At 34.3% G+C, this 26,906-nt stretch overlaps 12 non-coding genes across 12 annotated transcripts; all 12 read left to right on the top strand.

Moving 5' to 3' along the window:
• The first annotated feature begins 735 nt into the window (after window positions 1-735).
• On the top strand, window positions 736-928 carry LOC143084502 (U2 spliceosomal RNA). Its single transcript, XR_012981124.1, has one exon. It is a non-coding gene; the product is annotated as a U2 spliceosomal RNA (small nuclear RNA).
• A 985-nt stretch (window positions 929-1,913) lies between these two features.
• On the top strand, window positions 1,914-2,106 carry LOC143084501 (U2 spliceosomal RNA). Its single transcript, XR_012981123.1, has one exon. It is a non-coding gene; the product is annotated as a U2 spliceosomal RNA (small nuclear RNA).
• Window positions 2,107-3,093: 987 nt separating this feature from the next.
• LOC143084500 (U2 spliceosomal RNA) lies at window positions 3,094-3,286 on the top strand. The gene has a single exon (XR_012981122.1). It is a non-coding gene; the product is annotated as a U2 spliceosomal RNA (small nuclear RNA).
• Window positions 3,287-4,273: 987 nt separating this feature from the next.
• LOC143084494 (U2 spliceosomal RNA) lies at window positions 4,274-4,466 on the top strand. Its single transcript, XR_012981117.1, has one exon. It is a non-coding gene; the product is annotated as a U2 spliceosomal RNA (small nuclear RNA).
• A 986-nt stretch (window positions 4,467-5,452) lies between these two features.
• LOC143084493 (U2 spliceosomal RNA) lies at window positions 5,453-5,645 on the top strand. The gene has a single exon (XR_012981116.1). It is a non-coding gene; the product is annotated as a U2 spliceosomal RNA (small nuclear RNA).
• Window positions 5,646-6,631: 986 nt separating this feature from the next.
• On the top strand, window positions 6,632-6,824 carry LOC143084496 (U2 spliceosomal RNA). Its single transcript, XR_012981119.1, has one exon. It is a non-coding gene; the product is annotated as a U2 spliceosomal RNA (small nuclear RNA).
• A 986-nt stretch (window positions 6,825-7,810) lies between these two features.
• On the top strand, window positions 7,811-8,003 carry LOC143084485 (U2 spliceosomal RNA). Its single transcript, XR_012981107.1, has one exon. It is a non-coding gene; the product is annotated as a U2 spliceosomal RNA (small nuclear RNA).
• Window positions 8,004-8,989: 986 nt separating this feature from the next.
• Window positions 8,990-9,182, top strand: LOC143084473 (U2 spliceosomal RNA). The gene has a single exon (XR_012981096.1). It is a non-coding gene; the product is annotated as a U2 spliceosomal RNA (small nuclear RNA).
• A 986-nt stretch (window positions 9,183-10,168) lies between these two features.
• Window positions 10,169-10,361, top strand: LOC143084540 (U2 spliceosomal RNA). Its single transcript, XR_012981161.1, has one exon. It is a non-coding gene; the product is annotated as a U2 spliceosomal RNA (small nuclear RNA).
• Window positions 10,362-11,347: 986 nt separating this feature from the next.
• Window positions 11,348-11,540, top strand: LOC143084484 (U2 spliceosomal RNA). Its single transcript, XR_012981106.1, has one exon. It is a non-coding gene; the product is annotated as a U2 spliceosomal RNA (small nuclear RNA).
• A 976-nt stretch (window positions 11,541-12,516) lies between these two features.
• LOC143084529 (U2 spliceosomal RNA) lies at window positions 12,517-12,709 on the top strand. The gene has a single exon (XR_012981150.1). It is a non-coding gene; the product is annotated as a U2 spliceosomal RNA (small nuclear RNA).
• A 2,918-nt stretch (window positions 12,710-15,627) lies between these two features.
• LOC143084518 (U2 spliceosomal RNA) lies at window positions 15,628-15,820 on the top strand. The gene has a single exon (XR_012981139.1). It is a non-coding gene; the product is annotated as a U2 spliceosomal RNA (small nuclear RNA).
• The last annotated feature ends 11,086 nt before the right edge of the window (window positions 15,821-26,906 follow it).

The raw sequence follows: 26,906 nt of genomic DNA, 5'->3' as shown, positions 1-26,906 counted from the left end.
TCTTTTCTTTTCTTGTAATGTAATATTTTTGTTGTCGCTTGCTTGTATTTATAACAGCACATGTCAGTGTATTAATGTATTCTCGTTCCTAAAAAGAAACTCTATAAATTTTTAGCGTTACGGAAAAACGCGGGGAAAAGAATTACGTCCCCTTCTACTGTTTCAATCATCGTTAATAGCGACGTCGCCTCAGAACGAGGGCAAACGATGGAAACTGCAGTCGGCCGGTAAGTTTTTTCCTCCTTCTAAAATTTATTTAAAAATTGCTGTACCGGTCAATTCCTTTAAAAAATAGAACAGGTGAACTGTTTATGTTTGTGTCAACTAAACGAGACAGTGAAAAGTCCGTGCTGATTGTGAAAAAGCGTTGAATTTATTTTCTGATTAATGAAATTTCCTAGGCTTTAAAAACTGCGTTCGTCGGACCTAGGATGAATCAACATGATCATGTTATTTCGTTCGATTAAGATTAAATACGTAAACGTATGATATACGTTTAAAAATGTATTCTCGCGACTTGTCGTATTTCACAAGCCGCTTTTTATTTTCACACCCGTTTTGTCATGCAGAAATCGTTTCATGCTGTCAGGTATTTGAAGCAAATCAAGATCTCGTGTTTCGTGTGCTTTTTGTATATAAATTTGCAAAATTTGTGTAGCTTTGGTTAAAATTAAAACACCGTGTTTGAGTAAGAAATAGGATTTGTAGGCTTTGGAAACTCGGAAAGATTTGAGTATCGCTTCTCGGCCTTTTGGCTAAGATCAAAGTGTAGTATCTGTTCTTATCAGCTTAATATCTGATACGTACCCCATGTGGGTACTTCGATATTAAACTGATTTTTGCAACTAGGTGAGATGTTAGGTGCTTGCACCGCTCTTGCCACGAGTTGGCCTGGTATTGCAGTACCTCCAGGATCGGCTCACTCCCCTGTTTGGGGAGAAAATTAAAATAGAAAAATAGCTTTCCCTTCAATAGCCTGCGAAACAGCCCCAGTAAAATATTCTCTAATGCTTTTCACTGAGCACTACATGTGTACTTTTTCTATATATCTTTCTTATTTAAGGAGTTTGCGTAAATTGTATAGTTTTACTCATTGTTGTAAATCATTCTACTTCTCGTGCATGTAAAATAAGTTGCATTTTCTTTTTTTTTTTTTTTATGTCTGTTCTCTAAAAAGTTCTTTTCTTTTCTTGTAATGTAATATTTTTGTTGTCGCTTGCTTGTATTTATAACAGCACATGTCAGTGTATTAATGTATTCTCGTTCCTAAAAAGAAACTCTATAAATTTTTAGCGTTACGGAAAAACGCGGGGAAAAGAATTACGTCCCCTTCTACTGTTTCAATCATCGTTAATAGCGACGTCGCCTCAGAACGAGGGCAAACGATGGAAACTGCAGTCGGCCGGTAAGTTTTTTCCTCCTTCTAAAATTTATTTAAAAATTGCTGTACCGGTCAATTCCTTTAAAAAATAGAACAGGTGAACTGTTTATGTTTGTGTCAACTAAACGAGACAGTGAAAAGTCCGTGCTGATTGTGAAAAAGCGTTGAATTTATTTTCTGATTAATGAAATTTCCTAGGCTTTAAAAACTGCGTTCGTCGGACCTAGGATGAATCAACATGATCATGTTATTTCGTTCGATTAAGATTAAATACGTAAACGTATGATATACGTTTAAAAATGTATTCTCGCGACTTGTCGTATTTCACAAGCCGCTTTTTATTTTCACACCCGTTTTGTCATGCAGAAATCGTTTCATGCTGTCAGGTATTTGAAGCAAATCAAGATCTCGTGTTTCGTGTGCTTTTTGTATATAAATTTGCAAAATTTGTGTAGCTTTGGTTAAAATTAAAACACCGTGTTTGAGTAAGAAATAGGATTTGTAGGCTTTGGAAACTCGGAAAGATTTGAGTATCGCTTCTCGGCCTTTTGGCTAAGATCAAAGTGTAGTATCTGTTCTTATCAGCTTAATATCTGATACGTACCCCATGTGGGTACTTCGATATTAAACTGATTTTTGCAACTAGGTGAGATGTTAGGTGCTTGCACCGCTCTTGCCACGAGTTGGCCTGGTATTGCAGTACCTCCAGGATCGGCTCACTCCCCTGTTTGGGGAGAAAATTAAAATAGAAAAATAGCTTTCCCTTCAATAGCCTGCGAAACAGCCCCAGTAAAATATTCTCTAATGCTTTTCACTGAGCACTACATGTGTACTTTTTCTATATATCTTTCTTATTTAAGGAGTTTGCGTAAATTGTATAGTTTTACTCATTGTTGTAAATCATTCTACTTCTCGTGCATGTAAAATAAGTTGCATTTTCTTTTTTTTTTTTTTTTTATGTCTGTTCTCTAAAAAGTTCTTTTCTTTTCTTGTAATGTAATATTTTTGTTGTCGCTTGCTTGTATTTATAACAGCACATGTCAGTGTATTAATGTATTCTCGTTCCTAAAAAGAAACTCTATAAATTTTTAGCGTTACGGAAAAACGCGGGGAAAAGAATTACGTCCCCTTCTACTGTTTCAATCATCGTTAATAGCGACGTCGCCTCAGAACGAGGGCAAACGATGGAAACTGCAGTCGGCCGGTAAGTTTTTTCCTCCTTCTAAAATTTATTTAAAAATTGCTGTACCGGTCAATTCCTTTAAAAAATAGAACAGGTGAACTGTTTATGTTTGTGTCAACTAAACGAGACAGTGAAAAGTCCGTGCTGATTGTGAAAAAGCGTTGAATTTATTTTCTGATTAATGAAATTTCCTAGGCTTTAAAAACTGCGTTCGTCGGACCTAGGATGAATCAACATGATCATGTTATTTCGTTCGATTAAGATTAAATACGTAAACGTATGATATACGTTTAAAAATGTATTCTCGCGACTTGTCGTATTTCACAAGCCGCTTTTTATTTTCACACCCGTTTTGTCATGCAGAAATCGTTTCATGCTGTCAGGTATTTGAAGCAAATCAAGATCTCGTGTTTCGTGTGCTTTTTGTATATAAATTTGCAAAATTTGTGTAGCTTTGGTTAAAATTAAAACACCGTGTTTGAGTAAGAAATAGGATTTGTAGGCTTTGGAAACTCGGAAAGATTTGAGTATCGCTTCTCGGCCTTTTGGCTAAGATCAAAGTGTAGTATCTGTTCTTATCAGCTTAATATCTGATACGTACCCCATGTGGGTACTTCGATATTAAACTGATTTTTGCAACTAGGTGAGATGTTAGGTGCTTGCACCGCTCTTGCCACGAGTTGGCCTGGTATTGCAGTACCTCCAGGATCGGCTCACTCCCCTGTTTGGGGAGAAAATTAAAATAGAAAAATAGCTTTCCCTTCAATAGCCTGCGAAACAGCCCCAGTAAAATATTCTCTAATGCTTTTCACTGAGCACTACATGTGTACTTTTTCTATATATCTTTCTTATTTAAGGAGTTTGCGTAAATTGTATAGTTTTACTCATTGTTGTAAATCATTCTACTTCTCGTGCATGTAAAATAAGTTGCATTTTCTTTTTTTTTTTTTTTTTATGTCTGTTCTCTAAAAAGTTCTTTTCTTTTCTTGTAATGTAATATTTTTGTTGTCGCTTGCTTGTATTTATAACAGCACATGTCAGTGTATTAATGTATTCTCGTTCCTAAAAAGAAACTCTATAAATTTTTAGCGTTACGGAAAAACGCGGGGAAAAGAATTACGTCCCCTTCTACTGTTTCAATCATCGTTAATAGCGACGTCGCCTCAGAACGAGGGCAAACGATGGAAACTGCAGTCGGCCGGTAAGTTTTTTCCTCCTTCTAAAATTTATTTAAAAATTGCTGTACCGGTCAATTCCTTTAAAAAATAGAACAGGTGAACTGTTTATGTTTGTGTCAACTAAACGAGACAGTGAAAAGTCCGTGCTGATTGTGAAAAAGCGTTGAATTTATTTTCTGATTAATGAAATTTCCTAGGCTTTAAAAACTGCGTTCGTCGGACCTAGGATGAATCAACATGATCATGTTATTTCGTTCGATTAAGATTAAATACGTAAACGTATGATATACGTTTAAAAATGTATTCTCGCGACTTGTCGTATTTCACAAGCCGCTTTTTATTTTCACACCCGTTTTGTCATGCAGAAATCGTTTCATGCTGTCAGGTATTTGAAGCAAATCAAGATCTCGTGTTTCGTGTGCTTTTTGTATATAAATTTGCAAAATTTGTGTAGCTTTGGTTAAAATTAAAACACCGTGTTTGAGTAAGAAATAGGATTTGTAGGCTTTGGAAACTCGGAAAGATTTGAGTATCGCTTCTCGGCCTTTTGGCTAAGATGAAAGTGTAGTATCTGTTCTTATCAGCTTAATATCTGATACGTACCCCATGTGGGTACTTCGATATTAAACTGATTTTTGCAACTAGGTGAGATGTTAGGTGCTTGCACCGCTCTTGCCACGAGTTGGCCTGGTATTGCAGTACCTCCAGGATCGGCTCACTCCCCTGTTTGGGGAGAAAATTAAAATAGAAAAATAGCTTTCCCTTCAATAGCCTGCGAAACAGCCCCAGTAAAATATTCTCTAATGCTTTTCACTGAGCACTACATGTGTACTTTTTCTATATATCTTTCTTATTTAAGGAGTTTGCGTAAATTGTATAGTTTTACTCATTGTTGTAAATCATTCTACTTCTCGTGCATGTAAAATAAGTTGCATTTTCTTTTTTTTTTTTTTTTTTGTCTGTTCTCTAAAAAGTTCTTTTCTTTTCTTGTAATGTAATATTTTTGTTGTCGCTTGCTTGTATTTATAACAGCACATGTCAGTGTATTAATGTATTCTCGTTCCTAAAAAGAAACTCTATAAATTTTTAGCGTTACGGAAAAACGCGGGGAAAAGAATTACGTCCCCTTCTACTGTTTCAATCATCGTTAATAGCGACGTCGCCTCAGAACGAGGGCAAACGATGGAAACTGCAGTCGGCCGGTAAGTTTTTTCCTCCTTCTAAAATTTATTTAAAAATTGCTGTACCGGTCAATTCCTTTAAAAAATAGAACAGGTGAACTGTTTATGTTTGTGTCAACTAAACGAGACAGTGAAAAGTCCGTGCTGATTGTGAAAAAGCGTTGAATTTATTTTCTGATTAATGAAATTTCCTAGGCTTTAAAAACTGCGTTCGTCGGACCTAGGATGAATCAACATGATCATGTTATTTCGTTCGATTAAGATTAAATACGTAAACGTATGATATACGTTTAAAAATGTATTCTCGCGACTTGTCGTATTTCACAAGCCGCTTTTTATTTTCACACCCGTTTTGTCATGCAGAAATCGTTTCATGCTGTCAGGTATTTGAAGCAAATCAAGATCTCGTGTTTCGTGTGCTTTTTGTATATAAATTTGCAAAATTTGTGTAGCTTTGGTTAAAATTAAAACACCGTGTTTGAGTAAGAAATAGGATTTGTAGGCTTTGGAAACTCGGAAAGATTTGAGTATCGCTTCTCGGCCTTTTGGCTAAGATGAAAGTGTAGTATCTGTTCTTATCAGCTTAATATCTGATACGTACCCCATGTGGGTACTTCGATATTAAACTGATTTTTGCAACTAGGTGAGATGTTAGGTGCTTGCACCGCTCTTGCCACGAGTTGGCCTGGTATTGCAGTACCTCCAGGATCGGCTCACTCCCCTGTTTGGGGAGAAAATTAAAATAGAAAAATAGCTTTCCCTTCAATAGCCTGCGAAACAGCCCCAGTAAAATATTCTCTAATGCTTTTCACTGAGCACTACATGTGTACTTTTTCTATATATCTTTCTTATTTAAGGAGTTTGCGTAAATTGTATAGTTTTACTCATTGTTGTAAATCATTCTACTTCTCGTGCATGTAAAATAAGTTGCATTTTCTTTTTTTTTTTTTTTTATGTCTGTTCTCTAAAAAGTTCTTTTCTTTTCTTGTAATGTAATATTTTTGTTGTCGCTTGCTTGTATTTATAACAGCACATGTCAGTGTATTAATGTATTCTCGTTCCTAAAAAGAAACTCTATAAATTTTTAGCGTTACGGAAAAACGCGGGGAAAAGAATTACGTCCCCTTCTACTGTTTCAATCATCGTTAATAGCGACGTCGCCTCAGAACGAGGGCAAACGATGGAAACTGCAGTCGGCCGGTAAGTTTTTTCCTCCTTCTAAAATTTATTTAAAAATTGCTGTACCGGTCAATTCCTTTAAAAAATAGAACAGGTGAACTGTTTATGTTTGTGTCAACTAAACGAGACAGTGAAAAGTCCGTGCTGATTGTGAAAAAGCGTTGAATTTATTTTCTGATTAATGAAATTTCCTAGGCTTTAAAAACTGCGTTCGTCGGACCTAGGATGAATCAACATGATCATGTTATTTCGTTCGATTAAGATTAAATACGTAAACGTATGATATACGTTTAAAAATGTATTCTCGCGACTTGTCGTATTTCACAAGCCGCTTTTTATTTTCACACCCGTTTTGTCATGCAGAAATCGTTTCATGCTGTCAGGTATTTGAAGCAAATCAAGATCTCGTGTTTCGTGTGCTTTTTGTATATAAATTTGCAAAATTTGTGTAGCTTTGGTTAAAATTAAAACACCGTGTTTGAGTAAGAAATAGGATTTGTAGGCTTTGGAAACTCGGAAAGATTTGAGTATCGCTTCTCGGCCTTTTGGCTAAGATCAAAGTGTAGTATCTGTTCTTATCAGCTTAATATCTGATACGTACCCCATGTGGGTACTTCGATATTAAACTGATTTTTGCAACTAGGTGAGATGTTAGGTGCTTGCACCGCTCTTGCCACGAGTTGGCCTGGTATTGCAGTACCTCCAGGATCGGCTCACTCCCCTGTTTGGGGAGAAAATTAAAATAGAAAAATAGCCTTCCCTTCAATAGCCTGCGAAACAGCCCCAGTAAAATATTCTCTAATGCTTTTCACTGAGCACTACATGTGTACTTTTTCTATATATCTTTCTTATTTAAGGAGTTTGCGTAAATTGTATAGTTTTACTCATTGTTGTAAATCATTCTACTTCTCGTGCATGTAAAATAAGTTGCATTTTCTTTTTTTTTTTTTTTTATGTCTGTTCTCTAAAAAGTTCTTTTCTTTTCTTGTAATGTAATATTTTTGTTGTCGCTTGCTTGTATTTATAACAGCACATGTCAGTGTATTAATGTATTCTCGTTCCTAAAAAGAAACTCTATAAATTTTTAGCGTTACGGAAAAACGCGGGGAAAAGAATTACGTCCCCTTCTACTGTTTCAATCATCGTTAATAGCGACGTCGCCTCAGAACGAGGGCAAACGATGGAAACTGCAGTCGGCCGGTAAGTTTTTTCCTCCTTCTAAAATTTATTTAAAAATTGCTGTACCGGTCAATTCCTTTAAAAAATAGAACAGGTGAACTGTTTATGTTTGTGTCAACTAAACGAGACAGTGAAAAGTCCGTGCTGATTGTGAAAAAGCGTTGAATTTATTTTCTGATTAATGAAATTTCCTAGGCTTTAAAAACTGCGTTCATCGGACCTAGGATGAATCAACATGATCATGTTATTTCGTTCGATTAAGATTAAATACGTAAACGTATGATATACGTTTAAAAATGTATTCTCGCGACTTGTCGTATTTCACAAGCCGCTTTTTATTTTCACACCCGTTTTGTCATGCAGAAATCGTTTCATGCTGTCAGGTATTTGAAGCAAATCAAGATCTCGTGTTTCGTGTGCTTTTTGTATATAAATTTGCAAAATTTGTGTAGCTTTGGTTAAAATTAAAACACCGTGTTTGAGTAAGAAATAGGATTTGTAGGCTTTGGAAACTCGGAAAGATTTGAGTATCGCTTCTCGGCCTTTTGGCTAAGATCAAAGTGTAGTATCTGTTCTTATCAGCTTAATATCTGATACGTACCCCATGTGGGTACTTCGATATTAAACTGATTTTTGCAACTAGGTGAGATGTTAGGTGCTTGCACCGCTCTTGCCACGAGTTGGCCTGGTATTGCAGTACCTCCAGGATCGGCTCACTCCCCTGTTTGGGGAGAAAATTAAAATAGAAAAACAGCCTTCCCTTCAATAGCCTGCGAAACAGCCCCAGTAAAATATTCTCTAATGCTTTTCACTGAGCACTACATGTGTACTTTTTCTATATATCTTTCTTATTTAAGGAGTTTGCGTAAATTGTATAGTTTTACTCATTGTTGTAAATCATTCTACTTCTCGTGCATGTAAAATAAGTTGCATTTTCTTTTTTTTTTTTTTTTATGTCTGTTCTCTAAAAAGTTCTTTTCTTTTCTTGTAATGTAATATTTTTGTTGTCGCTTGCTTGTATTTATAACAGCACATGTCAGTGTATTAATGTATTCTCGTTCCTAAAAAGAAACTCTATAAATTTTTAGCGTTACGGAAAAACGCGGGGAAAAGAATTACGTCCCCTTCTACTGTTTCAATCATCGTTAATAGCGACGTCGCCTCAGAACGAGGGCAAACGATGGAAACTGCAGTCGGCCGGTAAGTTTTTTCCTCCTTCTAAAATTTATTTAAAAATTGCTGTACCGGTCAATTCCTTTAAAAAATAGAACAGGTGAACTGTTTATGTTTGTGTCAACTAAACGAGACAGTGAAAAGTCCGTGCTGATTGTGAAAAAGCGTTGAATTTATTTTCTGATTAATGAAATTTCCTAGGCTTTAAAAACTGCGTTCGTCGGACCTAGGATGAATCAACATGATCATGTTATTTCGTTCGATTAAGATTAAATACGTAAACGTATGATATACGTTTAAAAATGTATTCTCGCGACTTGTCGTATTTCACAAGCCGCTTTTTATTTTCACACCCGTTTTGTCATGCAGAAATCGTTTCATGCTGTCAGGTATTTGAAGCAAATCAAGATCTCGTGTTTCGTGTGCTTTTTGTATATAAATTTGCAAAATTTGTGTAGCTTTGGTTAAAATTAAAACACCGTGTTTGAGTAAGAAATAGGATTTGTAGGCTTTGGAAACTCGGAAAGATTTGAGTATCGCTTCTCGGCCTTTTGGCTAAGATCAAAGTGTAGTATCTGTTCTTATCAGCTTAATATCTGATACGTACCCCATGTGGGTACTTCGATATTAAACTGATTTTTGCAACTAGGTGAGATGTTAGGTGCTTGCACCGCTCTTGCCACGAGTTGGCCTGGTATTGCAGTACCTCCAGGATCGGCTCACTCCCCTGTTTGGGGAGAAAATTAAAATAGAAAAATAGCCTTCCCTTCAATAGCCTGCGAAACAGCCCCAGTAAAATATTCTCTAATGCTTTTCACTGAGCACTACATGTGTACTTTTTCTATATATCTTTCTTATTTAAGGAGTTTGCGTAAATTGTATAGTTTTACTCATTGTTGTAAATCATTCTACTTCTCGTGCATGTAAAATAAGTTGCATTTTCTTTTTTTTTTTTTTTTATGTCTGTTCTCTAAAAAGTTCTTTTCTTTTCTTGTAATGTAATATTTTTGTTGTCGCTTGCTTGTATTTATAACAGCACATGTCAGTGTATTAATGTATTCTCGTTCCTAAAAAGAAACTCTATAAATTTTTAGCGTTACGGAAAAACGCGGGGAAAAGAATTACGTCCCCTTCTACTGTTTCAATCATCGTTAATAGCGACGTCGCCTCAGAACGAGGGCAAACGATGGAAACTGCAGTCGGCCGGTAAGTTTTTTCCTCCTTCTAAAATTTATTTAAAAATTGCTGTACCGGTCAATTCCTTTAAAAAATAGAACAGGTGAACTGTTTATGTTTGTGTCAACTAAACGAGACAGTGAAAAGTCCGTGCTGATTGTGAAAAAGCGTTGAATTTATTTTCTGATTAATGAAATTTCCTAGGCTTTAAAAACTGCGTTCGTCGGACCTAGGATGAATCAACATGATCATGTTATTTCGTTCGATTAAGATTAAATACGTAAACGTATGATATACGTTTAAAAATGTATTCTCGCGACTTGTCGTATTTCACAAGCCGCTTTTTATTTTCACACCCGTTTTGTCATGCAGAAATCGTTTCATGCTGTCAGGTATTTGAAGCAAATCAAGATCTCGTGTTTCGTGTGCTTTTTGTATATAAATTTGCAAAATTTGTGTAGCTTTGGTTAAAATTAAAACACCGTGTTTGAGTAAGAAATAGGATTTGTAGGCTTTGGAAACTCGGAAAGATTTGAGTATCGCTTCTCGGCCTTTTGGCTAAGATCAAAGTGTAGTATCTGTTCTTATCAGCTTAATATCTGATACGTACCCCATGTGGGTACTTCGATATTAAACTGATTTTTGCAACTAGGTGAGATGTTAGGTGCTTGCACCGCTCTTGCCACGAGTTGGCCTGGTATTGCAGTACCTCCAGGATCGGCTCACTCCCCTGTTTGGGGAGAAAATTAAAATAGAAAAATAGCCTTCCCTTCAATAGCCTGCGAAACAGCCCCAGTAAAATATTCTCTAATGCTTTTCACTGAGCACTACATGTGTACTTTTTCTATATATCTTTCTTATTTAAGGAGTTTGCGTAAATTGTATAGTTTTACTCATTGTTGTAAATCATTCTACTTCTCGTGCATGTAAAATAAGTTGCATTTTCTTTTTTTTTTTTTTTTATGTCTGTTCTCTAAAAAGTTCTTTTCTTTTCTTGTAATGTAATATTTTTGTTGTCGCTTGCTTGTATTTATAACAGCACATGTCAGTGTATTAATGTATTCTCGTTCCTAAAAAGAAACTCTATAAATTTTTAGCGTTACGGAAAAACGCGGGGAAAAGAATTACGTCCCCTTCTACTGTTTCAATCATCGTTAATAGCGACGTCGCCTCAGAACGAGGGCAAACGATGGAAACTGCAGTCGGCCGGTAAGTTTTTTCCTCCTTCTAAAATTTATTTAAAAATTGCTGTACCGGTCAATTCCTTTAAAAAATAGAACAGGTGAACTGTTTATGTTTGTGTCAACTAAACGAGACAGTGAAAAGTCCGTGCTGATTGTGAAAAAGCGTTGAATTTATTTTCTGATTAATGAAATTTCCTAGGCTTTAAAAACTGCGTTCGTCGGACCTAGGATGAATCAACATGATCATGTTATTTCGTTCGATTAAGATTAAATACGTAAACGTATGATATACGTTTAAAAATGTATTCTCGCGACTTGTCGTATTTCACAAGCCGCTTTTTATTTTCACACCCGTTTTGTCATGCAGAAATCGTTTCATGCTGTCAGGTATTTGAAGCAAATCAAGATCTCGTGTTTCGTGTGCTTTTTGTATATAAATTTGCAAAATTTGTGTAGCTTTGGTTAAAATTAAAACACCGTGTTTGAGTAAGAAATAGGATTTGTAGGCTTTGGAAACTCGGAAAGATTTGAGTATCGCTTCTCGGCCTTTTGGCTAAGATCAAAGTGTAGAATCTGTTCTTATCAGCTTAATATCTGATACGTACCCCATGTGGGTACTTCGATATTAAACTGATTTTTGCAACTAGGTGAGATGTTAGGTGCTTGCACCGCTCTTGCCACGAGTTGGCCTGGTATTGCAGTACCTCCAGGATCGGCTCACTCCCCTCTTTGGGGAGAAAATTAAAATAGAAAAATAGCTTTCCCTTCAATAGCCTGCGAAACAGCCCCAGTAAAATATTCTCTAATGCTTTTCACTGCTACATGTGTACTTTTTCTATATATCTTGCTTATTTAAGGAGTTTGCGTAAATTGTATATTTTTACTCATTGTTGTAAATCATTCTATACTTCTCGTGCATGTAAAATAAGTTGCATTTTCTTTTTTTTATGTCTGTTCTCTAAAAAGTTCTTTTCTTTTCTTGTAATGTAATATTTTTGTTGTCGCTTGCTTGTATTTATAACAGCACATGTCAGTGTATTAATGTATTCTCGTTCCTAAAAAGAAACTCTATGAATTTTTAGCGTTACGGAAAAACGCGGGGAAAAGAATTACGTCCCCTTCTACTGTTTCAATCATCGTTAATAGCGACGTCGCCTCAGAACGAGGGCAAACGATGGAAACTGCAGTCGGCCGGTAAGTTTTTTCCTCCTTCTAAAATGTATTTAAAAATTGCTGTACCGGTCAATTCCTTTAAAAAATAGAACAGGTGAACTGTTTATGTTTGTGTCAACTAAACGAGACAGTGAAAAGTCCGTGCTGATTGTGAAAAAGCGTTGAATTTATTTTCTGATTAATGAAATTTCCTAGGCTTTAAAAACTGCGTTCGTCGGACCTAGGATGAATCAACATGATCATGTTATTTCGTTCGATTAAGATTAAATACGTATACGTATGTTATACGTTTAAAAATGTATTCTCGCGACTTGCCGTATTTCACAAGCCGCTTTTTATTTTCACACCCGTTTTGTCATGCAGAAATCGTTTCATGCTGTCAGGTATTTGAAGCAAAGCAAGATCTCGTGTTTCGTGTGCTTTTTGTATATAAATTTGCAAAATTTGTGTAGCTTTGGTTAAAATTAAAACACCGTGTTTGAGTAAGAAATAGGATTTGTAGGCTTTGGAAACTCGGAAAGATTTGAGTATCGCTTCTCGGCCTTTTGGCTAAGATCAAAGTGTAGTATCTGTTCTTATCAGCTTAATATCTGATACGTACCCCATGTGGGTACTTCGATATTAAACTGATTTTTGCAACTAGGTGAGATGTTAGGTGCTTGCACCGCTCTTGCCACGAGTTGGCCTGGTATTGCAGTACCTCCAGGATCGGCTCACTCCCCTCTTTGGGGAGAAAATTAAAATAGAAAAATAGCTTTCCCTTCAATAGCCTGCGAAACAGCCCCAGTAAAATATTCTCTAATGCTTTTCACTGCTACATGTGTACTTTTTCTATATATCTTGCTTATTTAAGGAGTTTGCGTAAATTGTATATTTTTACTCATTGTTGTAAATCATTCTATACTTCTCGTGCATGTAAAATAAGTTGCATTTTCTTTTTTTTATGTCTGTTCTCTAAAAAGTTCTTTTCTTTTCTTGTAATGTAATATTTTTGTTGTCGCTTGCTTGTATTTATAACAGCACATGTCAGTGTATTAATGTATTCTCGTTCCTAAAAAGAAACTCTATGAATTTTTAGCGTTACGGAAAAACGCGGGGAAAAGAATTACGTCCCCTTCTACTGTTTCAATCATCGTTAATAGCGACGTCGCCTCAGAACGAGGGCAAACGATGGAAACTGCAGTCGGCCGGTAAGTTTTTTCCTCCTTCTAAAATGTATTTAAAAATTGCTGTACCGGTCAATTCCTTTAAAAAATAGAACAGGTGAACTGTTTATGTATTAGATAAAATACAAAGGTAACAAAGAAACAGGCCGGTAACAACCGTTGCCGGATAGTTTTTCTGCACGAGTAGTCAGGTCAAGGTCCGAGGCGACAGCCGAGGACCTTGACCTGACTACAAGTGTATAAAAACTATTCGGCTGGTTGTAACCGGCCTGTTTCTTTTGTGACTTTTGTTTTTTATCTGACTTGTACGACGTTTCAAGTAATAATACTTTAAGCAAGACTAAACATTTGAGAAACTTGGATAGCCATAAAGCAGTAAATGTAAGTTATAGTATAAACACATTTTTTTTTCATTTCCCTTCAACCGAGATTTTTTTTCAAGAAAAAAATCAGGAATCTAATAATTTGATAAAAAAAAAAAGAACCATTTGAAGTAAAAGATAAATGTTGTACACATTTAAATCTTTTTAAAATGCAACTTCGTAAAAAAGTCATATATTAAGGAATATTTTAGTGGTAAGTAAGATAACGTTTGATTTTTATGAATACAACGGAAAGCGGGAGGTGGACGGGGGGGATGCTAATTCATTTTAAAATACACAGGCTGTGATCTTTATTTTTGATGAAAAATGCAGGATGAGCCATTCAATCTCCCCATTCCCCCTTAAAAAAATCGTAAAAATCGCGCGTTTGTTGCCAAATACATGAATTTAATATGCAGTTGTGGGGGTCCCGGGGGTTGGAACAACACTTTTTTTAAAGATCAATGCATTTAAATGGGGACATAAAGTTGGACCCCCCCCCCTGTTTTGTTCTGGATTTAGACATGGATCCGCCACTGATATAAATTCGATAACAATATAAAGTTATCAAAAGAATGAATTTCCTACTTCATTAGTGAATGAAATATTTATGAAAAACATGGATTTTGTCTTAATATTATATATATTCAGTAATATACTTTGATTTTTTTTTTAAATTCATGCTCGTCTCTAGATCTCCAAGTGTTGATCGGGATTAAACACGTGTTACTATATGATCCAATCGCAGCTTACCGCCCAAAATTGATGACATAAGTTGAATGATTTTCTTCTAGATTTGCTTCTTATTTGGACGTGTATTACATGAACACTTTTTGTTTATAGGATCAATCGTGCATTGGTGAGTTGATAGGGATTTTATCTTTTGATATTAGATTTGATTTTTATTTACTTATTTCCTGTCTTATTTTTATTGAAATGTTCACGTCAGTATCATCCTTTCTTTACTTTCAGCATTGTCCAAAATACTATTCATGTCCATATATTGAAGAAAACATTTATTGACCGAATATTTTGCTTCATAAAGGGGGCGGTATGTTCTTTTTTTAGTATATTAACTATTTACTTTTCAACGCCATCACCAAAATGTTTTTGTTTAAATTAGCACCAGGGGCGGATCCAGTCATTTTAAAAAAGGGAGGTTCCAACTATATGTCCCCATTCAAATGCATTGATCGGCCAACAAAAAAGTGGGGTTCCAACACCCCCCCCCCCCCCCCCCCCCCCCCTTTGGATCCGCCAATGAGCACTATTAACGGTATTTGAAAAATCAGGAATCATTCAAAACATTAATTTGTCATCTGCTTGACCATAATAATTTTTTTCTCATAAAATTTGGGATCAAAATAGCTATTTTAGGAGAAAATCATACCCCCCCCCCCCCCCCCACTATTGAAGTTAAAGTGTACTGATGTGAATAGTATTTAACTGGAAATGTTTGAAAAAAGATATTGATGCTAACGTAAATATTTTGTTCAATAAAAAGACAGGAAATAAGTCGGTGAACCAAAAAGTTCAAATCTAATTGAAAGTTAAAGTGCCCATGAACTCACTGATCATGCACGAGTGATTCTATTCATAAAAAGTGTCCGTGTAACAAGTAAAAAGAGTCCGTGTAACACCCGTTAATGTACTGTTTTTCTATAGCTCTGCGGGGGGCAAAGTCGTACAAGTTTGTGTTAACTAAACGAGACAGTGAAAAGTCCGTGCTGATTGTGAAAAAGCGTTGAATTTATTTTCTGATTAATGAAATTTCCTAGGCTTTAAAAACTGCGTTCGTCGGACCTAGGATGAATCAACATGATCATGTTATTTCGTTCGATTAAGATTAAATACGTATACGTATGTTATACGTTTAAAAATGTATTCTCGCGACTTGCCGTATTTCACAAGCCGCTTTTTATTTTCACACCCGTTTTGTCATGCAGAAATCGTTTCATGCTGTCAGGTATTTGAAGCAAAGCAAGATCTCGTGTTTCGTGTGCTTTTTGTATATAAATTTGCAAAATTTGTGTAGCTTTGGTTAAAATTAAAACACCGTGTTTGAGTAAGAAATAGGATTTGTAGGCTTTGGAAACTCGGAAAGATTTGAGTATCGCTTCTCGGCCTTTTGGCTAAGATCAAAGTGTAGTATCTGTTCTTATCAGCTTAATATCTGATACGTACCCCATGTGGGTACTTCGATATTAAACTGATTTTTGCAACTAGGTGAGATGTTAGGTGCTTGCACCGCTCTTGCCACGAGTTGGCCTGGTATTGCAGTACCTCCAGGATCGGCTCACTCCCCTCTTTGGGGAGAAAATTAAAATAGAAAAATAGCTTTCCCTTCAATAGCCTGCGAAACAGCCCCAGTAAAATATTCTCTAATGCTTTTCACTGCTACATGTGTACTTTTTCTATATATCTTGCTTATTTAAGGAGTTTGCGTAAATTGTATATTTTTACTCATTGTTGTAAATCATTCTATACTTCTCGTGCATGTAAAATAAGTTGCATTTTCTTTTTTTTATGTCTGTTCTCTAAAAAGTTCTTTTCTTTTCTTGTAATGTAATATTTTTGTTGTCGCTTGCTTGTATTTATAACAGCACATGTCAGTGTATTAATGTATTCTCGTTCCTAAAAAGAAACTCTATGAATTTTTAGCGTTACGGAAAAACGCGGGGAAAAGAATTACGTCCCCTTCTACTGTTTCAATCATCGTTAATAGCGACGTCGCCTCAGAACGAGGGCAAACGATGGAAACTGCAGTCGGCCGGTAAGTTTTTTCCTCCTTCTAAAATGTATTTAAAAATTGCTGTACCGGTCAATTCCTTTAAAAAATAGAACAGGTGAACTGTTTATGTTTGTGTTAACTAAACGAGACAGTGAAAAGTCCGTGCTGATTGTGAAAAAGCGTTGAATTTATTTTCTGATTAATGAAATTTCCTAGGCTTTAAAAACTGCGTTCGTCGGACCTAGGATGAATCAACATGATTAAGATTAAATACGTTTACGTATGATATACGTTTAAAAATGTATTCTCCCGACTTGCCGTATTTCACAAGCCGCTTTTTATTTATTTATTTATTTTCGTAATAATGTGGAGTAAATATTTTTTCAGCTTGTATAATTATTTGTTTATTTCAGGAAGGGAGATGTTTTAATCTTAATTGAAAATTTAGATTTCTTGCACCCGAGACCACCAGCTTTACAAAGCAGCGCGCGTTAACTTGCACATATGGATTTTGCCAGATATGCGGACATATCTGTTCTGTGGGAAAGGGGGTAATGTAAAGTTTGTGGGTCACTTTATTTGGTTCATTTATTTATTTCATTATTAGTATTTTTAATTATTCTGGGTCTAGATTCCTGAGATCCTTGGTGAAAGTGTGGATAAAGATACTATCAAACTGTTGTTCACATTCACTCAACTTATCCTTGGCTTCTTCAAAGGAATACACATTAAACTTGCTGACTTCACATCCATTAAGTAAATAGTTTGTTCTTAAGTTTTTGATGTGTGAGTTTCCTACTACTGCTACTTGTTTCAGTGGCTTAGTAGCAGTTGTAGGCTACAAGAGAGAATAAAAAAAAATAGCAATGCAATATGTGTCACACTTTACGCACGTACTTTAATAATAAATTATTCAACAAACATATATTTTTTTTTCATTAGGCTTATTTATAATAAAATAGAGAATGGAAATGGGGAATGTGCCAAAGAGACAACAACAGAAGGTCACCAACATGTCTTCAATGCAACGAGAAATTTCCGCACCCGGAGGCGTCCTTCAGCTGGCCCCTAAACACATATATACTAGTTCAGTGATACTGAACGCCATACTAAACTCCAAATTGTACACAAGAAACTAAAAGTTAAAATAATACAAGACTAACAAAAACCAGAGGCTCCTGACTTGGGACAAGCGCAAAAAGGCGGCGGGGTTAAACATGTTTGTGAGATCTCAACCCTCCTCCTATACCTCTAGCCAATGCAGAAAAGTAAACGCATAACAATACTCACATTAAAACTCAGTTCAAGAGAAGTCCGAGTCTGATGTCAGAAGATGTAACCAAAGAAAATAAACAAAATGACAATAATACATAAATTACATCAAAGTACTAGCTGTTTTTTGTATTACATAATGAAACAAGGGAAACATTCATATTACTAAACTTCAACTGTTGTATTGCATAACTTTATGTGAACAAAATGGCATTTTTACTACTAAAATGAGAAAACAAACAAACAAGGAAAAACATCCACAATAAATATTGTCAAGAAAAGAAAAAAAGGCCACCTTGCACAGGTAATTGAGAAAAAATACTATAGTTCTCAAGGAACAAGATAAACTGTTTGCATAAACAGTTATCAAATACATAAATAGAAAAAAAAGTGTTACAAATTAATATGAAATAAAAATATTTAAATATTCCATGCAGGTATTTTCACATAATACTTCAAATTACTGAGACGCACAAGATTAACATATCACATTGAAAATTTTATAGTTCCTAGAAAATCATGTTTTTTTTTTTTTTTTTTTTTTTATTATCTTTTTTTCAATCTATTGTTCATTTCTGTGTGTCCTCGTTGGCTGCAGTTCCATTTCAATCACACTTGAAATTTCTGATTTTGTCTTATTTGCAATATTTCCAATGATGTTACTTTAGTTTCTAAAATAAAAATTGACTCATACTTTTTTTTTGAATTGTGCCATGTTCACAAAACCACTGAGTCTGTGCCATGTTCACAAAACCACTGAGTCAGTGCCATGTTCACAAAACCACTGAGTCTGTGCCATGTTCACAAAACCACTGAGTCTGTGCCATGTTCACAAAACCACTGAGTCTAATCTATTCTACTGTATTGGTTAATCAATTGCGAGTAATTGTCACTGCAAATGCATCGACTTGTTAATTCATTCAATGGTGGAAAAACCCCATAAACATGATCAATAGGAAAACAAATTGAGACAGGCACATGACTTATGAGAGAAAATGTATTAAATAAGACTAACAAAAGATTAACACATGTTGTACGCAGGAAAATATGACCCCTTAGTAGAAGTTGATATATTTCATCTATGTCACTACAAGTGTATCTTTCCTGAGCACCGACAGTATACTAGTAGATAGACTTGTGTCATTAAAAACTGCAGTTTGTCATGGAACACACCAAACACAGTACCGAGAACACCATCATTATCAAGACTGCTTAAAAATGGTACAACCAACTGGTTTCGTAGAAAAGTTACATCTCATCTTCGCCAAAAAAGTTAAGGCAGACAGGTTATGGTCCTATAAAATTACACACGTATGACCCGCTTTTTACAACACACACACGCGCACATCTGAACAGATTCGAACACATACAACAGACAACATCAAATATTAATATGATAAATAATTCAAGATGATGACTAAACAGTACTGCATTGCACGATTCGCAAAAAAAAAAGTTTTAAAATTATCTTGAAAATTATAAAATTTATTTTTTAAAGTGTTTTTTTTCTCAGAAATACTATGATATTGTTTACTCGCGTAGTGGTATTAACCATATGTGGGTTCTTAAAAGAACCTCTAGACAATTTTAAATGTAGTTTTTTTTTTCTGTCATTAGTTCTATCAAAACTTTTGATTTCTCAACCCTGCATACCACCATTCCTCATGTGAAATTGAAAAAATTGACTGAAAGAAATAATCCTTAATGCCTTTCCACACAAACATGGTAGCATACGCTATAAATGTATTACTTTGGGATATCATCAGCCATATTTTGTTAACAGTAAACAGAAGGGTAAAACATGCAAAAAAGAGGAACAAGTGATTAGTATGCAGGATTTTTTTTGTCGACAACATATTTGTTGAATTTGAAGGTGGAGTGTTTCAACAAAATGTCGGCATTCCTATGAAACCCAACTGTAAGCCTATTCTTGCCGACCTCTTATTATTTTCATATGAATCGGAGTTCCTTCAGACAATTGTCAAAAACAATGAGATCCAAGAAGCCAGATTAGTTAATTTCACTTTCAGATGATGTTCTTTCCATTAACAAGACTTTTCTGATTGCGTTCCTTTGATATTTACCCCAGAACTAGAATTTAATAAAACAACAGACACGGCTTCCTCTTTCTCATTTTAGACTTATAACTAAGTCGATATAACATACACAGTCATCTAGGTACAAGAAACCATGACAAATCTAATTTTGAAATTATCAATTTCCCCCACCTTAGTAGCAATATACCAACTTCACCTGCATATGGGATATACATTTCCCAACTTAGTCGATTTTCAACAATTTGCAGCTCCTACTCAGAATGTGTAAAACGTCACCAGTGTCTAAGCAGAAAGTTCATGAACCAGGGGTATGTCAAAGAACGTCTCGTTATATTCGTAAAAAAGATCATCGAAATGTACCAAGATCTTGTTGATAAATATTCAGTATCTACTGCACAAATAATATATGATGGTCTTATATAGATTCTGCGTTCTGACATTGTTTGTCATCTTAATAACGTGTTAACTTTTTTTTGTTTTTGTCCTATAATTAATATTTCTTTTACCTATACTTAGTATTAGAAATATATATTCCCATTGTGTCCGAAAATATATCAATGCATATAACTATACTTATATCGCAATTATTGTTACACTGATACACGAAGCTTTCTTACAAATGTACCTGACTATATTTTCATATAATTTTTATCGATTTACTATTAATATATCTACATGCAAGTTTTAATAACGCATCAGCCTTGTCAACATTACATCATGTACATTGACATTTCTTGTTTTTCAGCCTATTCATTATTATTCAAATGCGTAGGTTAGTTTGGTCTTGATCATTTCTTTGTTTGAAAAGAAACAAGAAGGTATGTTTTGTACAAAGTTAATGTATACGAGCATAAGAAACCGTGAACAAACGCAAGATTCACAAACAAAATACAACAAAGTACATTTATTGCATTTATTTCATGCAATTTGCATTTACGTTTATTTTATCTTACCTTCAAATTGTATCACATAGACCGATTTATACTTGGAGCACGAAGATGATCACTTCTTATCGTCTATGTGGCTTATTGTGTGTCAAGCTGTCAAAACGCGATAAGCCCGTTGCGGAAACGCCGAATAATGCCGGTACTATTTTACATTGTGGTCAGTAGACGTCACATTAGAAAATTTAAATGAAAGCAAGCCAATTTCATTACATAATATTATTTTTACCAGTGAGGAACGTATTTCAAACGGATCACATGTTAATTAAATAATAAAAAAACAATCTAAAGGTCAGGAGATGCAATTTGAACATTGCAATCGACCAGAGATTGACGAACGATACTAAAGGGTTATTTAAACTCATTTGCCGAAAACCATGACATCAAAAAGAAATATGCCACCGTGTAAACAACAGTTTACAAAAAACACAATAGAAAACTACAGATTGAGCAACACCAACCTCGCAAAAAATGTTGGGATATCTCAGATGCTCCATATACGACAAATATGATTTGAAAAATCCAACTAAGTATTCAAGTTCTTTTATTTTCATATCTTTAAGTGGTCTGTATTTTTGATTAACTAAAGAAGATGTTTTGGATTACGCTAATGAGACAGCTATCCAATTATATAGCCACAATTTAGAGGTCAAAACATAGATCGCAACAATAATACACTGAATTTCTCCCAAGTTTAAAAGTCTGAAAAAGATATAAACGACGTCAATTTTGTAGTTTGATGAGTAGTTCATTTAAGATTATTTGGTTTATTTAGAATTGAAATACTTTCTAAAATAAGATGATTAATAGAGCCCCCTTTAATAGTTAATTTAAATGATTTATACTATTAACGTTTAGACGCGTAATTTAAAAAAATGATTGTTTAAGAAAAAATTGCATCAATCATTTCGATTCTAAATAGGACAATTAAGGTAATTTCTATGTCCGATAAGTATAAGTGTAAAAGCGATTGTGTAGGCTCTTTCATGAACCTCCCTTTTTTGTTTGTAAAGAAGCAAACGACTAGCAATGTAATTTTTTAGAGGGAGACGTTTTGACAGTCAGCATGAACAGTTGTCGTATGTAGGTCAAATATGTCAATTTCGGAATGCAACACATTACAGTCATAATACATGAATTAGTAACATAATATGCACCATTTAAGAGTTTGAAAGTGTTTTAAAGTTATGGAAATATATTTAGTGCATGATAATTTGATAAAATTCATTCCTTCTGAAGAAGTCAATATACGCATGTGCAAACACACTCTATTGGATTAAGAGCATGGAATTGTTCACAAAGCGAAAGAAGCACGTCATATTAGAATTATCTTCAAGTAAAATATTTTCTGATTCTACTGTTTATTGCAACTTAAAAGTGATGTTGTACTAACTTGTACTCTTCGAATTTGGATCATGTAGTTATTTTCAAGAAAAGTAATGATTTTAGAGAAACATAAACTGAGATGGTGAAGTATAATCTATATTCACCGGAACATTTGCAGAAAGCCTATTGTTTTCGCTCACTATGTTATTTTTGCATATGCAACACGTCGCGTACTACATGTGGAGCAACTGGTAAAACCTTGAAAGCATACGTGTTGCTCTATTTTACGTTTTGAATATTGTGATTTGTATATAGTTGATTGTTTGAAGCACTCTTTTCATTTTGTCATGTGTTTGCAATTTATTTTATTCGTATGAGTTTGAATGTCTCTTTACTTTTTATCACCACTATTTTAAAATATGTCTTCGACGAATTTAACATAAGTTCTATACCAAACACAATAATGACCACAAGGCGAGCAACTTCCAATTTAGAACACCTGACTGTACCTCTGATTTAAGGTTATGTTCCTTAGTTCCAGGTGTAGTGTGATTTGGACTTTTTCTGCTCGTCATATTTTCAATCGCGTTTTTTTTTTTATCCATTCGTTGTTTTTGTTTGATTCCTTAGTACGATCTATCCTGTTCAACCCACCATTGTTTCTTAGAATGTCCTGTACCTAGTCAGGAAAATGGCAATTGTTATCTTATAATTCGTTAAAGTATGTGTTGCATTGTCGTCTTTTTTTATTGCACCTCATTGTTTCTGTTGTTTCGTTGTTTTCTTCTCATATTTGATGTGGTCCCTCAGTTTAAGTTTGTAGCCCGGATTTCTTATCTCAATTGATGACTTTTGAACAGCGGTATACTACTGCACTACACGAAATCCCTGATTTGAAGAGGTATGCAAATGTTATGTAAATGTATTCAGAGACCGACATTTACATATATTTATAAACCGCTGCATTTAGTTTATCTTGTCTTTACATGTAGTAAATATCAACATTTCTTGTGCTATACCCTCCTATGGGCGGTTATAAGAGACCGCGGTTTATAAAATATATTAACACCTAATCAAACCATTTTAAAGATTAGAATTTGCATATATTTATAACCATCTCAAAAGTTTCGCAAACTTATGTATTTGTATACCTCTGCAAATAGAAATCTTTGTCATGTATTTTTCTATGATGTAAATTCATCCGCAAATGTGTTTCGTTGTCTAGGTAGCAAAGCATCATCATTTAAATAATTTTATAGGGGTTATAAAGTGTAAGGTGCATCTACATTTGCCTGGTATGTAAACCAATTGAAAACGAGAACTTTATAGAGGGGTGTAAAGCACCATTTCCTTTATTCTGGAGAGACCTGTCAAATGTATTGTAAAGGAATATTTTTGTTAGTCTTTATAGTCGGCTGAAATGTATGTCAAATCAGAACATATCAAAAGCCTTTGAGCATATTCCTAAATGTATGGTAAATACATAGATTTGCAGACAATTTGTTTAATTAAGAAATGTGGCCAAATGATAATATCAATGACATGTGTAAATATATTGGGCATATGTAGCTTTGAATACATATGCAAAGAAATGATAAAGAAAGATATTTCAGACAGCTAGAAGTGTATGTGTAAATATATTGGACATATGAAACTTTGAATATGTATGCAAAGATATTATAAAGAAAGATATTTAAGACAGCTAGAAATGTATGGTAAATAGTTATATTTGCTTTTAGTTTGCTGATATATTTGAAAGGTGCATATTATATGGACAAATATTGCCATAGCTGGTAAAGCTATGATATGACAAATATAGCTGCTTTGGGATTAGTTTGACATATTGGTAATATCATTTATTATACATGTATTTTAATAATTTCGTTTTAATAAAAAAAAAAAATCGGGTCTACAAAATCGGTTCTTGATCTCTTGATGTACTGCGTGAATTTCTTTATCCATCAAAATCTTCTACTCTCGGGAAGTTATGATGGTTCATTCGCGTAGCATAACACGATCGTTTCCTTTGAGTATCTCTTTGAAACTTCAAGAATTGCACGAGTCATAATTCACTCTGTTTATAAAACATAGAATTTACTTTTTTTAAAAGAGACATATACTACAATATGTATTATATGTTACTGCAGAGACATCAGGGGCGGATGCAGGAATTTTCGAAAGGGGGGGTGCTAACCCAGGTAACCCAGGGCAAAGGGGGTGCAAAACATATGTCCCGATACAAATGCATTGATCGGCAAAAATAAAGGGGGGGGGTGCGCACCCCCCCCCCCTGGATCCGCCACTGGACATATATATACTATATATATATGTCTCTTGTTACTGGTAGAAATAATACACATATACAAATTAAGCCAAAACATACTAGATAGTAACAAATTTAAAATCGGTAGCATTCGGAAGGTTATTGAGCGCTTTATCAAGTTTTTATAAAAAGTTTCTGAAATAGTGTAGAAATATTCCTTCATCTGTAGTAAAGTTGCCACATAATATTTGACACAAAACACATCTTGAGAGAATGTTTTTTTTTTAAAGAATCGGCTAGTTTGCACACATAATTATATAAACGTTAATCTATTGACGAATATTTTCCTTATCCGTTAGTCCTGTCACGAGATGTTGAACTCCGTGTGCTTCATGAAGTCTCCTCAGCAAAAACTTTCTTATTAAAGTTAAAAATTACAAACAAAGAACCAGCAGTTTTTATGAAACTTTGGTGAATTGTTTATATCTATTGACGTAAGCTCCCTTTTTAATTTTATAAATTTTAGATGTTAAATTTCAGAGTTACGTCATTTTATTCATAAAAAAGGGAGGACTTTCCAGTTTTCGGACAATGCTTTGAGCAGTTATGACATTGAGAAGTTATTGAACTTTATTCTTTGAAAAAGTGACGGGCGTATCATGCGCTCATGGCGCAGCTGTTTATATTTTCTATCATGATCAAATAAGTTTTTTTTTGTGTTTTTTGTTGCAATAATTGCATTTAACATAGTCTTTGCACACATTTCAATTGAAATAACATTGAAACAAGATTGAAGGTTATATAAGTCTCAAAAAGTTTTAACATAATTCAAGAAGATTTGTAAACGACAAATACATATTACACTAATGTTGATAGGGGCTCGTATCATGGAAAACCTATCTTTAAAAAATAAGGCAATTGTACCCTGTACAACAAGACGAAGTCTAGACTTACAGTTTTAGCGGAAATGTATATGATTCGTGTTTGAATAATGGAATATCTTGCACTTCTTTCTTATACATATTTACGCAAAGTCTTAAAATAACTACATGTATCATTGTACTTGCTTTCCACACAGGCGGAAAATAAGGAAAGAGGGCAACAAAAATAAACTACCATTATTGTTAAATCGCATTGATAAGTGTTTAAAACTCTAAATAAGTTGAAATATTTTCCAATAAAAGAATAAAACAAAAACTTTTATTTTACATACTCCTCCGTTGTAATACCTATGCAGGTTGAACTTCAATTTAAAGGTTTATCTATTGAAGTTTTAGTTCTTTGGGTACCAAACGTGACCTTTTTAAATAAATTAATTTGTAATTAGTTAATTATGCAAAGTGCAAATCTGGCAGAATCTATCAATGCAAATGCCCATATATTCAAATTACAATTCAAAATGTGAGGTTAGTTTATAAATTAATAGTCATTGTAAAAAATGCTTCAAAAATTAAAAAAAATCACAGGTGGCTCAAATGTAAAAAGAAATGTTAAAATGAATTGCTTTTGGCAAGAGACGCACAATCATTTCATGATTGTATCTACTAATCAATGCACATAAGTTATTGACTAGTACTGCACCCGTATAGACTAGCATTGGGGGTCGCAGGTCATAGTCCAGGTACTAGCAACAGTGATTTTTTTTATTGTTTTTTTTTGGGGGGGGGTGGGGGTATGTGAAATACTGCTTTCCTGTGTTATGTCTCGTAAACTTAGGTTCTTAGTTTGTTAGGACAACAGTTATGAGCTGGGAAAAAAAACTGCAGTTGCTATTTTCATTAACTAAGATAAAGATATGGGTGCCCCTGACCACTCTTACAATTTTCTGTAAAGTTTTCAGTAAAAAAAGAATGTTGACAAATATCATATGCTATGAGAATTCAAAGACGATTTAAGTAGAGCAAATAAAAATTAACCAATCGTTCCGAGAAGGGTAAAGAGTACTCTAAGGGTTGCAAGCGCAACATGAGTTAAAAGGCTGTCAATCCTTCTAAGATTGCTACTAGATACACTCTTAGCAGATGAGATTAATCTTTAGCACTAAGATTGTGCCAAAACTAATTTATGACAGACTGAGTGCTTCGTTTTTATCAACCAAGTTTCATTAAGCATTTACACAAAAAATTAAGTGTGAACGTTTACAACACAAAGACAAAAGTACAGAAATGAAAAATGCTACCCAGGACGTCAGAGTAGAGAGGAGACATGCAACAACGCCAGCGGATGAATACAATGAACGAAATGGTCCACAAAAGTAAAAAATAACCTAAGACTAGAACTATGTTATATGAAAGTCATAAAATGAACTACCTAAATATAAATCTTGTTCATTGTAAATAATAATAATCAAACTTAATACGTACGTAACTTTTTTGTAAATCGTGACTTTTTTGTCATGTGATTTCCTGTCCTTTTAATATTTGTCCCTTATTCGTAAAATGCACTAGTAAACTGAACTCTGTGATTCGTAAAATAACGAATAGATATCAATTTCATTTGTATTAATAAGTTTACCTAGTTGACAATGTTTCCAACTATACAAAAGACTTTATGAGAAAAAATAATATTTTTCAAATCTATTTGTTCCTATGAATGACGGCGCTTCTTTCTTTTAACAGTCATAGGATAAAAGAGGGTCTGGAAAAGCAGGGAGGTGGGTGTTCTTCAATTCTTAATATTATTTACGCCATTTTTTCTCTATTCTATATAAATTTTGCCCATAATTCTCTATTTTTTATATTGTAGAAGCCCACTATTCTCTATTCTTAAATTTTTGGCCTATCCTTTTCTTTTCTATT

The sequence above is a fragment of the Mytilus galloprovincialis genome, chromosome 7 (genome assembly GCF_965363235.1).
Source record: "Mytilus galloprovincialis chromosome 7, xbMytGall1.hap1.1, whole genome shotgun sequence".
In the NCBI taxonomy this organism is placed as follows: Eukaryota; Metazoa; Mollusca; class Bivalvia; order Mytilida; family Mytilidae; genus Mytilus; species Mytilus galloprovincialis.
The sequence above is the reverse complement of the archived record's forward strand: the minus strand, read 5'-3'. Positions and strand labels throughout refer to the sequence as shown.